We start from the raw sequence: 12,044 nt of genomic DNA, 5'->3' as shown, positions 1-12,044 counted from the left end.
CGTTGCATCTCCCCTTTTCTTAATCGGCCATTATTCAGGTAATAGTCTACTATCCTGTTTTTGCCACCAAAGTGGATAACCTCACATTTATCCACATTACACTGCATCTGCCACGCATTTGCCCACTCACCCAGCCTATCAAAGTCATCTTGCAGCCTCCTAGCATCCTCCTCACAGCTAACACTGCCCCCCAGCTTCGTGTCATCCGCAAACTTGGAGATGTTGCATTCAATTCCCTCATTCAAATCATTAATCTATATTACTAAAAGTCTGATCTTGACCACTTTTGGCCCACTGTGCTGCGATTTCCGAGAGAACATCGCCACCTACGGCCGTCATTTTTGGCCACCTCACTCAGAGCCCCCTCCCCCTTCCTGGACTGGAGGATTTTTCCCATCGATGACAAATCAGAGAGATATTAATGTTTTTTAAAAATTCACCATGCTCTCTGATGTCCCTGCTGGAGGGAGGGGGAGGGACTATAAAACCAGGAAGTGGTGTGCCTCACTCAGTCTCTGCAAGATGGATGAAGCCAAAGGGTCGCGTCTCTCTGAGCTCTGAATAACACTGAACACATGTCTACTCAACTGTGAGTCCCCTTAATGTGGTTTGAAAATGAAAATATGGTTTGTTTGAAATAAAAAGGCACTGCCTGCAAATGGTTGTTTGGGTGCTTTGGCTTGAAGTTGAAAGGCACTACTTACTGCAAATGGTGGCTTGGGTGCTTTGGCTTGAAGTTACAAGGCACTACTGACTGCAAATGGTGGCTTGGGTGCTTTGGCTTGAAGTTAAAAGGCACTACTTACAGCAAATGGTGGCTTGGGTGCTTTGGCGAAGTTAAAAGGCACTACTTACTGCAAATGGTAGCTTGGGTGCTTTGGCTTGATGTTGAAAGGCAGTATGACTGCAAATGGTGGCTTGGGTGCTTTGGCTTGAAGTTGAAAGGCACTACTTACTGCAAATGGTGGCTTGGGTGCTTTGGCTTGAAGTTGAAAGGCACTACTTACTGCACGTGGCGGCTTGGGTGCTTTGGCTTGAAGTTGAAAGGCACTACTTACTGCACATGGCGGCTTGGGTGCTTCGGCTTGATTGAAAGGCACTACTTACTGCAAATGCCGGCTTGGGTGCTTTGGCTTGAAGTTGAAAGGCACTACTTATTGCAAATGGCAGTTTGGGTGCTTTGGCTTGAAGTTAAAAGGCACTACTGCAAATGCACTTACTTCCTGTTTGCACTGTATATTGATTTTAGATAAAACGCTACCACTTACGGCTGTGATTTTTGGCCATCTTACTTAGTCCCCCTCTGCTCAGCAGGTGCAGATAATTCTTCCCATCAATGAAAAATAAAAGTGTTATTAGTGTTTAAAAATTGTTGAGAATCTCTCCTGTCAATCACGCCATGAAGGCCACACCTTTTCCGGTGGGAGGGGGAGGGGTTATAAAACCCGGAAGTGTGGGTGTGGCTCAGTCTCTGCATCATGGGGGAGGGAGAGGTCACGACTGTCTGAGCTGTGAATCAACTGAACACACTGAATGTCTACTGAACTGTGAGTTTGGTGTTTTGTTTGGTTTTATGGTGGTTTCACCCTGCATGAAATGGTATGAAGCTGCATTTGAATTTGGTGGCCTTGCACCCTGCTTGAAATGGAATGAAACTGCACTTGAATTTGCTGGCTTTGCACCCTGCTTGAAGTGGAATGAAACTGCACTTGAATTTGGCGGCCTTGCATCCTGCTTGAAGTGGTATGAAACTGCACTAAACTTGGTGGCCTTGCACCCTGCTGAAAGTTGTATGAAACTGCACTTGAATTTGGTGGCCTTGCACCCTGCTTGAAGTGGTAGGAAACTGCACTTGAATTTGGTGGTCTTGCACCCTGCTTGAAATGGTAGGAAAATGAATTTGAATTTGGTGGCCTTGCACCCTGCTTGAAATGGAATTTCAAGGAATAGCCATGAGTCAACTGCCAGCCCACCAGCCATGAGTGAGCTGCCAGCAGATCAGGTTTGAGGGACTGAGCTGCCACCCCAAGAACCCATACCAGCGCTCCAGAAAGCCCCGCCCCCCCCGCCCCCCCCCCCTCCAACCCTCAGGAACTACTCCAGAATCTAAAGAGTTTTGAAAAATTATCACTAATGCATCCACTATTTCCAAAGATTCAGACTCTTCTCATCAAAATAAAAGAAATATCATTGACATAGCAACTGATCGAGAGTAACCGAGGCTGAAGAGCAGTATCATAACCAACAAATACCGCTTGCCAACATCTTTGTTCCACTTTCATGATTTATCTAACACTGCACCATGCTTGGAATGCTGTTCTTTCATTACCACACAGTGTTTGACTCATGCTCGCTGATACCTTGTTCAGTTAGCTCTTGCATTAATGACAACAGTAAGTCCCTCCCCGCCCTGCTTCCAGTTCTGATGGGGGTGAATGCAGAGTCTTTTGCCCAGGGTCTGGAAATCAAGAACCAGAGGACATAGGTTTAAGTTTAAAGGGGGCAAGATCTAGTAGGAACCTGAGGGGGCAATGTTTTCACTCAGAGGGTGTAGGGTATATGGAACGAGCTGTCAGAGGAGGTAGTTGAGGCAGACACTATAACAGCATTTAAAACACACTTGGACAGGTGTATTGATAGGAAAGGTTTAGACTCTAAACTTTAGAAAGATGTGGCCAAATGCGGGCAAATTGGATTAGCTTAGATGGGGCATCTTGGTCGGCATGAACGAAATGATCTAAAGGGCCTGTTTCCATATTGTATGACTTCTTGACTTGAAATGTCAATAAGTACACTCATCCTGTGGTGGTTTAATGTAGGTTGGTGGCACAACTGGCAACTTTTATTATAACATTGACAGTATGCTAAACAGCTGAATGTATTTATCATTCATTCAATCATAAAGCATGGAAACAGGTCCTTTGGCCCAATTTTCCCATGCTGACCAACATGCCCCATCTACCCTAGCCCCACCTTGACCTATAATCATGGGCCCATGGCCAGGAACCGAGCGGGCAAGATCATCTCTGACCCCTCTCACCCTGGCCACAAACTCTTTGAATCACTTCCCTCTGGAAGGCGACTCCGGGCTGTCAAAGCTGCCACAGCCAGACATAAAATCAGTTTTTATCCACGAGTAGTTGCTCTACTCAACAGCCAAAAATCTGTAGCCTCCCTTTGATCTGGTATTTTGTTGGTTCACATGCTTGATCAATAGTGTTTTATCATTAATGTTTTATTATTATTAATGTTTAGTGTTTTCTGAGTCATTTGTAACTGTCACTGTTGTCATGTTGTTACTTGTGGGCGGAGCACCAAGGCAAATTCCTTGTATGTGAATACTTGGCCAATAAACTTACTTACTTACTTAATCCTCTAAACCTATCCTAGCCTATCAATGTACCTGTCCAAATGTATTTTAAATGTTATGATGTGTGAGAAGGAACTGCAGATGCTGGTTTAAACCGAAGAAAGACACAAAAAGCTGGAATAACTTAGCAGGACAGGCAGCACCTCTGGAGAGAAGGAATGGGTGACGTTTTGGATCAAGACCCTTCCTCTGAGAGTCAGGGGAAAGGGAAACGAGAGATATAGACAGTGATGTGGAGAGATATAGAACAAATGAATGAAAGATATGCAAACATGTAACAATGATGAAGGAAACAGGCCAACGTCAGCTGTGGCCAAGGGGAAAACTGGTATAGACAATGGGACTCAACAAGACGACTGATGTTATGATAGTCCCAGCCTTAACAACCTCCTCCAGCAGCTTGTTCCATACACCCACCACCCTTTGTGTAAAACGTTACCCCTCAGGTTCCTATAAAATCTTTCCCTCCTCACCTTAAATTTCCTTCGCACAAAGGATACACCTGGGCAACCGTAGAAGGGTCTCGACCCGAAATGTGACCTGTTCCTTTTCTCCAGAGATGCTGTCTGACCCACTGACTTACAAAAGCTTTTTGTGTCTATCTACAACCACCCACTTAGTTGGATGGGGGCCAGTGGTCATAAGGTCATAAGGTCATAAGACCATGTGACAGGAGGTGGAATTGGGCCATTCGGCTCATCAAGTCTACTCCACCATTCAATCTATCTCTCCCTGCTAACCCCATTCTCCTGCCTTCTCCCCATAACCTCTGACACCCGCACTAATCAAGAATCTATCTATCTCTGTCTTAAAAATATCCACTGACTTGGCCTCCACAGCCTTCTGTGGCAAAGAATTCCACAGATTCACCACCATCTGACTAAAGAAACTTCTCCTTATCTCCTTCCTAAAGGAATGTCTGAGGCTATGATCTCTGGTCCTAGACTCTGCCACTAGTGGAAACATCCTCTCCACATGCACTCTATTCAAGCCTTTCACTATTCTGTATGTGTCAATGAGAGATCCCCCCCTCATCCTTCTAAATTCGAGCGAGCACAGGCCAGGTGCCGTCAAACGCCCATCTTGGAGGGAGGAGCTTGGTTAGAGGGTCAAACAGTTTCTCACGCATTGGTTTTCATTGCAATGGCCAGGATGTCGGCAGGTGCTTTCGCCTTTGCTGAGATCGATACTTACCTTCACGCAGAATGAACAATTCACGTGAAGTTGGAGATGGGCAAGACCAAGACCACAAGATCTGCCACAGAGCACAAGACCATCTGTCATGCCAAACAGTCAGATCCAAATTACAAAAGGAAGCTATTTGCCGTGCCTGGCACTGTACCAAGACATTTAGATACATATGACCAGGGAATAAGTAGAACAGACTCAGAATTTCCATAGGTAGACACAAAATGCTGGAATAACTCAGCAGGACAGGCAGCATCTCTGGACATCTCTGGACAGATCTCTCCCCCCCCCCCCCCCCCCCCCCCCCCCCCCCCCCCCCCCATCTTTCTTCAAGATGAAAATTATGAGTGAGTCACTCCAGCCCTCAGCTTGCTCTGCAGGTGAATGAGATCACGGCTGATCTGAATGAAACCTCAACTCCACATTCCCACCTATTCACAACAGCCCAGTCTGAAGAAGCGTCTCCACACGAGACATCACCCATCTCCTTCTCTCCAGAGATGCTGCCTGTCCCGCCGAGTTACTCCAGCATTTTGTGTCTTTCTTCTGTTTAAACCAGCATCTGCAGTTCCTTCCAACTCAGAATTTCCATGATGGTCGCTGATTGGAAACAGGATGACATAAGGTCCACCAAAACCATCTAATTGCCCAGTCCCCGTACAGATACAGATACTTCTTAGTCAGGCAAACTACATGCAAGTTCGCAAGTTATAGGAGTAGAATTAGGCCATTCGGCCCATCGAGTCTACTCCGCCATTCAATCATGGCTGATCTCTGCCACCTAATCCCATTCTCCTGCCTTTTCCCCGTAATCCTTGACACCCTTTCTAATCAAGAACTTGTCTGCTCTGCCTTACAAATATCCACTGACGTGGCCTCCACAGCCCTCTGCGGCAATGAGTTCCACAGATTAACTACCCTCTGACTAAAGAAGTTCCTCCTCGCCTCCCTTTGGCAATGGGTGACGTTTCAGGTCGAGACAGCTACAATATGACTTGCCACTATATTTATTAAATGTCTTGCCATTTTGGGACACTTTCGACTTGCACCCCAACATCCAGTTGTAGTTAAATGTTCCTAAGGGTGCTGGCATTTACTGTATACTTCCCTTGAGCTTTCAACACAGCAGCATGAATATTGATTTATCTAACTTCAATTAACCCTTGCATCCCCCTCTCTCTCTGTCCCTCCCCCACCCAAGTTGTTGTATTGGCTTCAAAGTCGTCTGTAACTCGTTTTCTCCTAGCCCACAGCTAACAATGGCCTGTCTCCTTTATCATAGTTACTTGTTTGCATATCTTTCATTCATTTGTTCTATATCTCTCCACATCACCGTCTATATCTCTCGAATCCCTTACCCCCGACTCTCAGTCTGAAGAAGTGTCTCGACCCGAAACGTCACCTATTCCTTTTCTCCAGAGATGCTGTGTGACCCGCTGAGGTACTCCAGCTTTTTGTGCCTATCTTCAGTTGAAATATGTTGTTGCCAAGAGGCTAGTTGTAGAGTTGAGTTTTATGGTCAAGATGCAAAATCTTTGTTAGCTTTGGTGCGATTCCAATTTTTTAAGAAATAACTTTGCATTAGTTGGTTGGATTGGCTGGTAATGACAGATGCAAAAAGCTCAAATTATCAATATTAAACCAACAGAGAAGCAAATATCTAGGAAGGAACTGAAGAGGCTGGTTTAAAATGAAGATAGACACAAAATGCTGGAGTAACTCAGCGGGACAGGCAGCATCTCTGGATCGAAGGAATGGGTGTCTTTTCGGGTCGAGACTCTTCTTCAGAGAAGCAAATATAAAGGTTGCAATAGGAGTTCAATTAGTATTATAGAAGTCAAGATAAGGGGCAACGATTAGCTTGTGGAATTCTCTGCCACAGAAGGCAGTGGAGGCCAATTCACTGGATGTTTTCAAGAGAGAGTTAGATAGGGCTCTTAGGGCTAACAGGATCAAGGGATATGGGGAGAAAGCAGGAATGGGGTACTGATTGGGGATGATCAGCCAGGATCATGTTGAATGGCGGTGCTGGCCTGAAGGGCCGAATGGCCTACTCCTGCACCTGTTTTCTAATTTTCTATGTTTCTAATATACAGACAGAGGCATTGAGAAAAGTGATATCCTCACCACCTTACGGTTAGTGTCGGCTGTACTCTGACCACATTGTCCGTTGGTCGTGGCGATCAATTTCCTGTGGATTAGAATCCACACAGGCGCAAGCGGACACAATCACATACGTAAGTAATGTCTCCGCAGCTTCGGTCCAGCTCTACCTCTGTTTATTTGGTTACTGAATGATAAGGTAGCCCTGACCCCAACTCCACCTCCCGTATGTGTAACATTGGACCCATTGCATAGTGTGTAGACGCTGAGGATAAAATCATTGTACAAAAGTCATTGGTAGACAAAAATGCTGGATAAACTCAGAGGGTGAGGCAGCATCTATGGAACGAATGAAATAGGCGATGTTTCGGGTCGAAACCCTTCTTCAGACTGATGTGAGGGTGCGGGGGCGGGGGGGGCGGGGGGGGGCGGGAGGAAAAAAGGGACAGGTGGAGCCAGAGGCTGAGGGAGAGCTGAGAAGGGGAGGAGAAAGTAAAGGGCCTGTCCCACGATGCGAGTTTCCCAAAAGCTCTCCCGAGTTTAAAAAAAAATCAAACTCGTGGTAAGTACGTAGAATGTACGTAGCGGGTACGTCGGAGCTCGGGACGTCTCTGAGCGGCTCGTAATGCTAACAGCAGGTATTTGGGAAACGTGGTAAGCTCGTGAAGTTTTTTCAACATGTTGAAAATTGTTCATGAGAACCCCAAGTACCTACGATCGGCTATTACCGTAATTCTCCGAGTTTGAATCAGGGGAAACTCGGGAGAACTCTTGAATGAACTCGTATAGTGGGACAGGCCAATAAGGACTACCTGAAATTAGAGAAGTCAATGTTCATACTGCTGGGGTGCAGACTGCCCAAGCGAAATATGAGGTGCAGCCCCTCCAATTTACGGTGGTCCTCACTCTGGCCATGGAGGAGGCCCAGGACAGAGTGAGGTCAGATTCGGAATGGGAGGGGGAGTTGAAGTGCTGAGCCACCGGGAGATCAGGTTGGTTATTTTTGCGAACCGAGCGGAGGTGTTCGGTGAAGCGATCGCCAAGCCTACGCTTGGTCTCACCAATGTAGAGCAACTGACATCTAGAGCAGCTGATGCAATAGATGAGGTTGGAGGAGGTGCAGGTGAACCTCTGCCGCACCTGGAAAGACTGCTTGGGTCCTTGAATGGAGTCAAGGGGGGAGGTAAAGTGACAAGTGTGGCATTTCTTGCGGTTGCAAGGGAAAGTGCCCGGAGAGGGGGTGGTTCGGGTGGGAAGGTACGAATTGACCAGGGAGTTACTGAGGGAGCGGTCTCTGCGGAAAGCAGACAGGGGAGGAGATGGGAAGATGCGGCAAATGGTGGGATTGCGTTGGAGGTGGCGAAAGTGTCTGAGGATTATTTGTTGTATGTGACGGCTGGTAGGGTGGAAGGTGAGGACAAGGGGGACTCTGCCCTTGTTACGAGTGGGGAGATGGGGGGTGAGAGCAGAGTAACGGGGTATAGAAGAGACCCTGGTGAGAGCCACATCTATGGTAAAAGAGGGGAACCCACTTTCCCCGAAGAATGAGGACATCGCCAATGCTCTGGTGTGGAACACCTCATCCTGGGTGCAGATGCGGCGTAGACGGAGACTACGTTGCCTATTTCCTTCGCTCCATCGATGCTGCCTCACCCGATGAGTTTCTCCAGCATTTTTGTCTACCTTCGATTTTCCAGCACCTGCAGTTCCTTCGTAAACATCTTGTACAAAAGTCATTGCTGCCTGCCAACAATTGCTTAAATACTTCTTCTCGAGGGCTGAATTATCTCACACTTCCTTCTCAGAAAACAAAACAGATTTTTAGTTTAGTTTAGTTTAGTTTAGAGATACAGCACGAAAAACAAGCCCTTCGACCCACTGTGTCCACGCCGACCAATGATCTAAAGGGCCTGTCCCACTTTGCGATTTTTTTCGGCGACTGCGAACGTCAGCGCCTGACACCCGTCAAAGTCGCCCTAAAAACCATCAAGTTGTACGACACTCCCCGTCACCGACACGTCAAGCTACGACACTCCCCGTCTCCCGCCTTCACAACACAAGAAGGTTACACCGAAATATAATAATCACATTGGAAATGAACTTATCTGCAATAGATCTAAGGACCAATAACCTTTTAAAGAAATAAATTGTTTATTTAACGTCAGCGTCACCGGGCGTTACCCACAGGACAGCGTACATCAGTGTGTGACAGGGCGCACGACATGATGAGACACCCAGATGTCACCTGAAGATTTTGAAATCCAGGGGTGGCAGGGAGACACCGCGCGTTACTACATGCGTCACGCCGCGTCACGCTCCGACCACGCCGCGACAACCTCTTTTCAGGCTGTCGCCGAAAATGTCGCCCAAGTGGGACAGGCACTTAACACTATCCAACACTAGGGACAATTTACACTTGTACCAAGCCAATTAACCTTCAAACCTGTAACTCCTGACTTTGGAGTGTGGGAGGAAACCGAAGATCTCGGAGAAAACCCACGCAGTCACGGAGAGAACGTACAAACTCCGTACAGACAGCACTCGTAGTCAGGATCGAACCCAAGTCTCTGGCGCTGTGATCGCTGCGCCACCATGACACCCTGCATCTGCATGTAATTCTACCTTCTCTCCAAATAGCAGAAGTCTATCCAGAAGTCTCCCTGAAGACAGTGACATTCTAAAACTGGGAATTATCAGTCAGCGCCATTGATAGCCGTTCATTCTTGACTAAACTAAATCTATTTTTGCATGTATCAAGCATAGAATCACAGTGTGGAAACAAGCCCTTTTGGCCCAACTTGCCCACACCGGCCAACGTGTCCCAGCTACACTAGTTCCAACTGCCCTCGTTTGGCCCATATCCCTCCAAACCTGTCCTATCCTTGTACCAGCAAACTAAATCTACCAATCAAATCCATCTGCAGATTCCTGCGTCACATTTGCTTTGCACTAAAGCTAATATGGCTGTGTCTAAACATTTAAATGATAGGGAGCGAGGAACCGGTGATGCGTTGGGCAATTTTCACCACCCTCTGCAATGCCTTCCGGTCGGAGACAGAGCAGTTGCCATACCATACTGTGATGCAGTTGGTAAGGTTGCTCTCGATGGTGCAGCGGTAGAAGTTCACCAGAATCTGAGGAGACAGATGGACCTTCTTCAGTCTCCTCAGGAAGAAGAGACGCTGGTGAGCCTTCTTGATCAGAGTTGAGGTATTGTGGGTCCAAGAGAGGTCATCAGAGATGTTGACTCCCAGGAACCTGAAGCTAGAAACACGTTCCACCTCCGTCCCGTTAATGTGGATGGGGGTGTGCGTGCCGCCCCTGGACTTCCTGAAGTCTACAATGAGCTCCTTGGTCTTCTTGGAGTTAAGGGCCAGGTTGTTGTCAGCGCACCATGCTGCTAAGTGCTGGACCTCCTCCCTGTAGGCCGACTCATCGTTGTTGCTGATGAGGCCAATCACCGTTGTATCATCTGCATACTTGATGATGGTGTTAGTACCATGTACAGGTGTGCAGTCATAGGTGAAGAGGGAGTAGAGGAGGGGGCTCAGCACACAGCCCTGTGGAACGCCAGTGTTCAGGGTGAGGGTTGAAGAGGTGTGCTTGTCTAACCTAACAGACTGGGGTCTGTTGGTTAGAAAGTCCAGTATCCAGTTGCAGAGGGAGGGGTCGATGCCCAGGTTACCGAGTTTGGTGATCAGTTTTGATGGTATAATGGTGTTGAATGCTGAGCTGTAATCGATGAACAGCATTCTTACGTAAGTGTCTCTGTTGTCGAGGTGGGAGAGGGCGGAGTGAAGTGCCGTTGAGATGGCATCCTCCGTACTCCTGTTCTTGCGGTAGGCAAACTGATAGGGATCCAGTGTGGGGGGTAGGCAGCCTTTGAGGTGTGCCAGGACCAGCCGCTCGAAGCACTTGGTGATGATGGGGGTAAGTGCAACTGGGCGGAAGTCGTTGAGGCTTGCCGCAGTGGAGTGTTTTGGCACTCAATTCTCCAATAAAATATGGGACCCAATATTTCGCCACAGATACCTGCACTTGAACCTTTCTTTTATTATTTCAATAAGTTAGTCATTTAAGTAGGATTCCCAATATCTAATACACCATTACAACTGCAGTATCCCCGGCTGATTTCCTTGAGAGGATTTCCTCGGGCACGGTGGCGCAGCAGTAGAGTTGCTGCCTCACAGCGCCAGAGACCCGGGTATGATCTTGACTACGGGTGCTGTCCGTACAGAGTTTGTACGTTCTCCCGTGACCTGCGTGGGTTTTCTCTGAGATCTTCGGATTCCCCCCACACTCCAAAGACGTACAGGATTGTAGGTTAATTGGCTCGGTTAAAAAAAAGGTAAAATTGTCCCTAGTGTGTGTAGGATAGTGTTAATGTGCGGGGATCGCTAGTCGGCGCGGACGCGGTGGGCCGAAGGGCGGTGTTTCCGCGCTGTATCTCTCAACTAAGTTGTTTTTTAAATAACCTCTTTTTAATGCCCATTTAAATTGTAATGTCCCCCCCCCCCCCCCCCCCCCCCCCCCCCCCATCAGCCCCCACTGCACACAAATAGAGAACCGTTTCTAAAAGAGTGTTCTGACAAACATTTGCTTGAGGTCTTCATGTGCTGTCGTTCTATTGTGTACACGTCACCTGAGACTAACAATATTTAGTGAAAACCATGATCCCAAGAAATAACTTCCCCAGATCCACCATTAGGTCTCCCGATGCATTTTTATTTCATAGGTAATATGAAATATTTTGAAAGAAAGTCCTGCAGGAAATATAAACACACCAAAATCTCAGCGTAGACCTTTGGACTCAGTACATAAATTGTGTTGATCCACTTTCCTGAAGTAGACCGTTGAGATTTTTTGCTATGTTTGACAAACTAAAAGGTCAAAACGTGATAATGAATCAAGTACGCCTGTCTGTACCATATATCTCTACATAGGAAGGAGCAGTACAAAGATGCAGCTGGTAGAGCTGCTGCCTCATAGCGACAGAGACCGGGATTTGATCCTGACGTAAGGTGTAGCTGTATGAATGGTGGATGTTTTCCCTGTGACTAGGGTTGCCAACTGTCCCGTATTAGCCGGGACATCCCGTATATTGGGCTAAATTGGTTTGTCCCATACGGGACCGCCCTTGTCCCGTATTTGACTGCTACTACTCGGGTCGAGGGGACTGTCGGGGTCAGAGCGCCGCGTCCGACCCCGCCTCACCCTGCCCGACGTAGTGCAGCCCATGGAGTGCAGTAGCAGCGCCTCGCCCGTGGCCCCGTCGGTCGGCCAACTCATTATTCACCCAGCCATGGCCGACTCGGTCAACGAATTGCTGGTCGGGAATTTGTCCCTTATTTTTACCTTTTGTCCCTTATTTGGGAGTGAGAAA

At 47.5% G+C, this 12,044-nt stretch overlaps 1 protein-coding gene across 1 annotated transcript in view; it reads right to left on the bottom strand.

Annotated features, from left to right (window-relative positions):
- LOC116986433 (integrin beta-1-like) overlaps positions 1 to 6,829 on the bottom strand; it is a 136,216-nt gene extending 129,387 nt beyond the window's left edge. Inside the window, exon 1 of the mRNA XM_033041972.1 lies at positions 6,694 to 6,829. The gene's annotated coding sequence lies outside the window, so the exon portion shown is untranslated. The remainder of the gene's footprint in view (positions 1 to 6,693) is intronic.
- Between the last annotated feature and the right edge of the window lie 5,215 nt (positions 6,830 to 12,044).

The sequence above is a fragment of the Amblyraja radiata genome, chromosome 2, assembly GCF_010909765.2.
Source record: "Amblyraja radiata isolate CabotCenter1 chromosome 2, sAmbRad1.1.pri, whole genome shotgun sequence".
NCBI classification, from domain to species: Eukaryota; Metazoa; Chordata; class Chondrichthyes; order Rajiformes; family Rajidae; genus Amblyraja; species Amblyraja radiata.
This window is presented reverse-complemented; position numbering and strand designations above follow the sequence as displayed.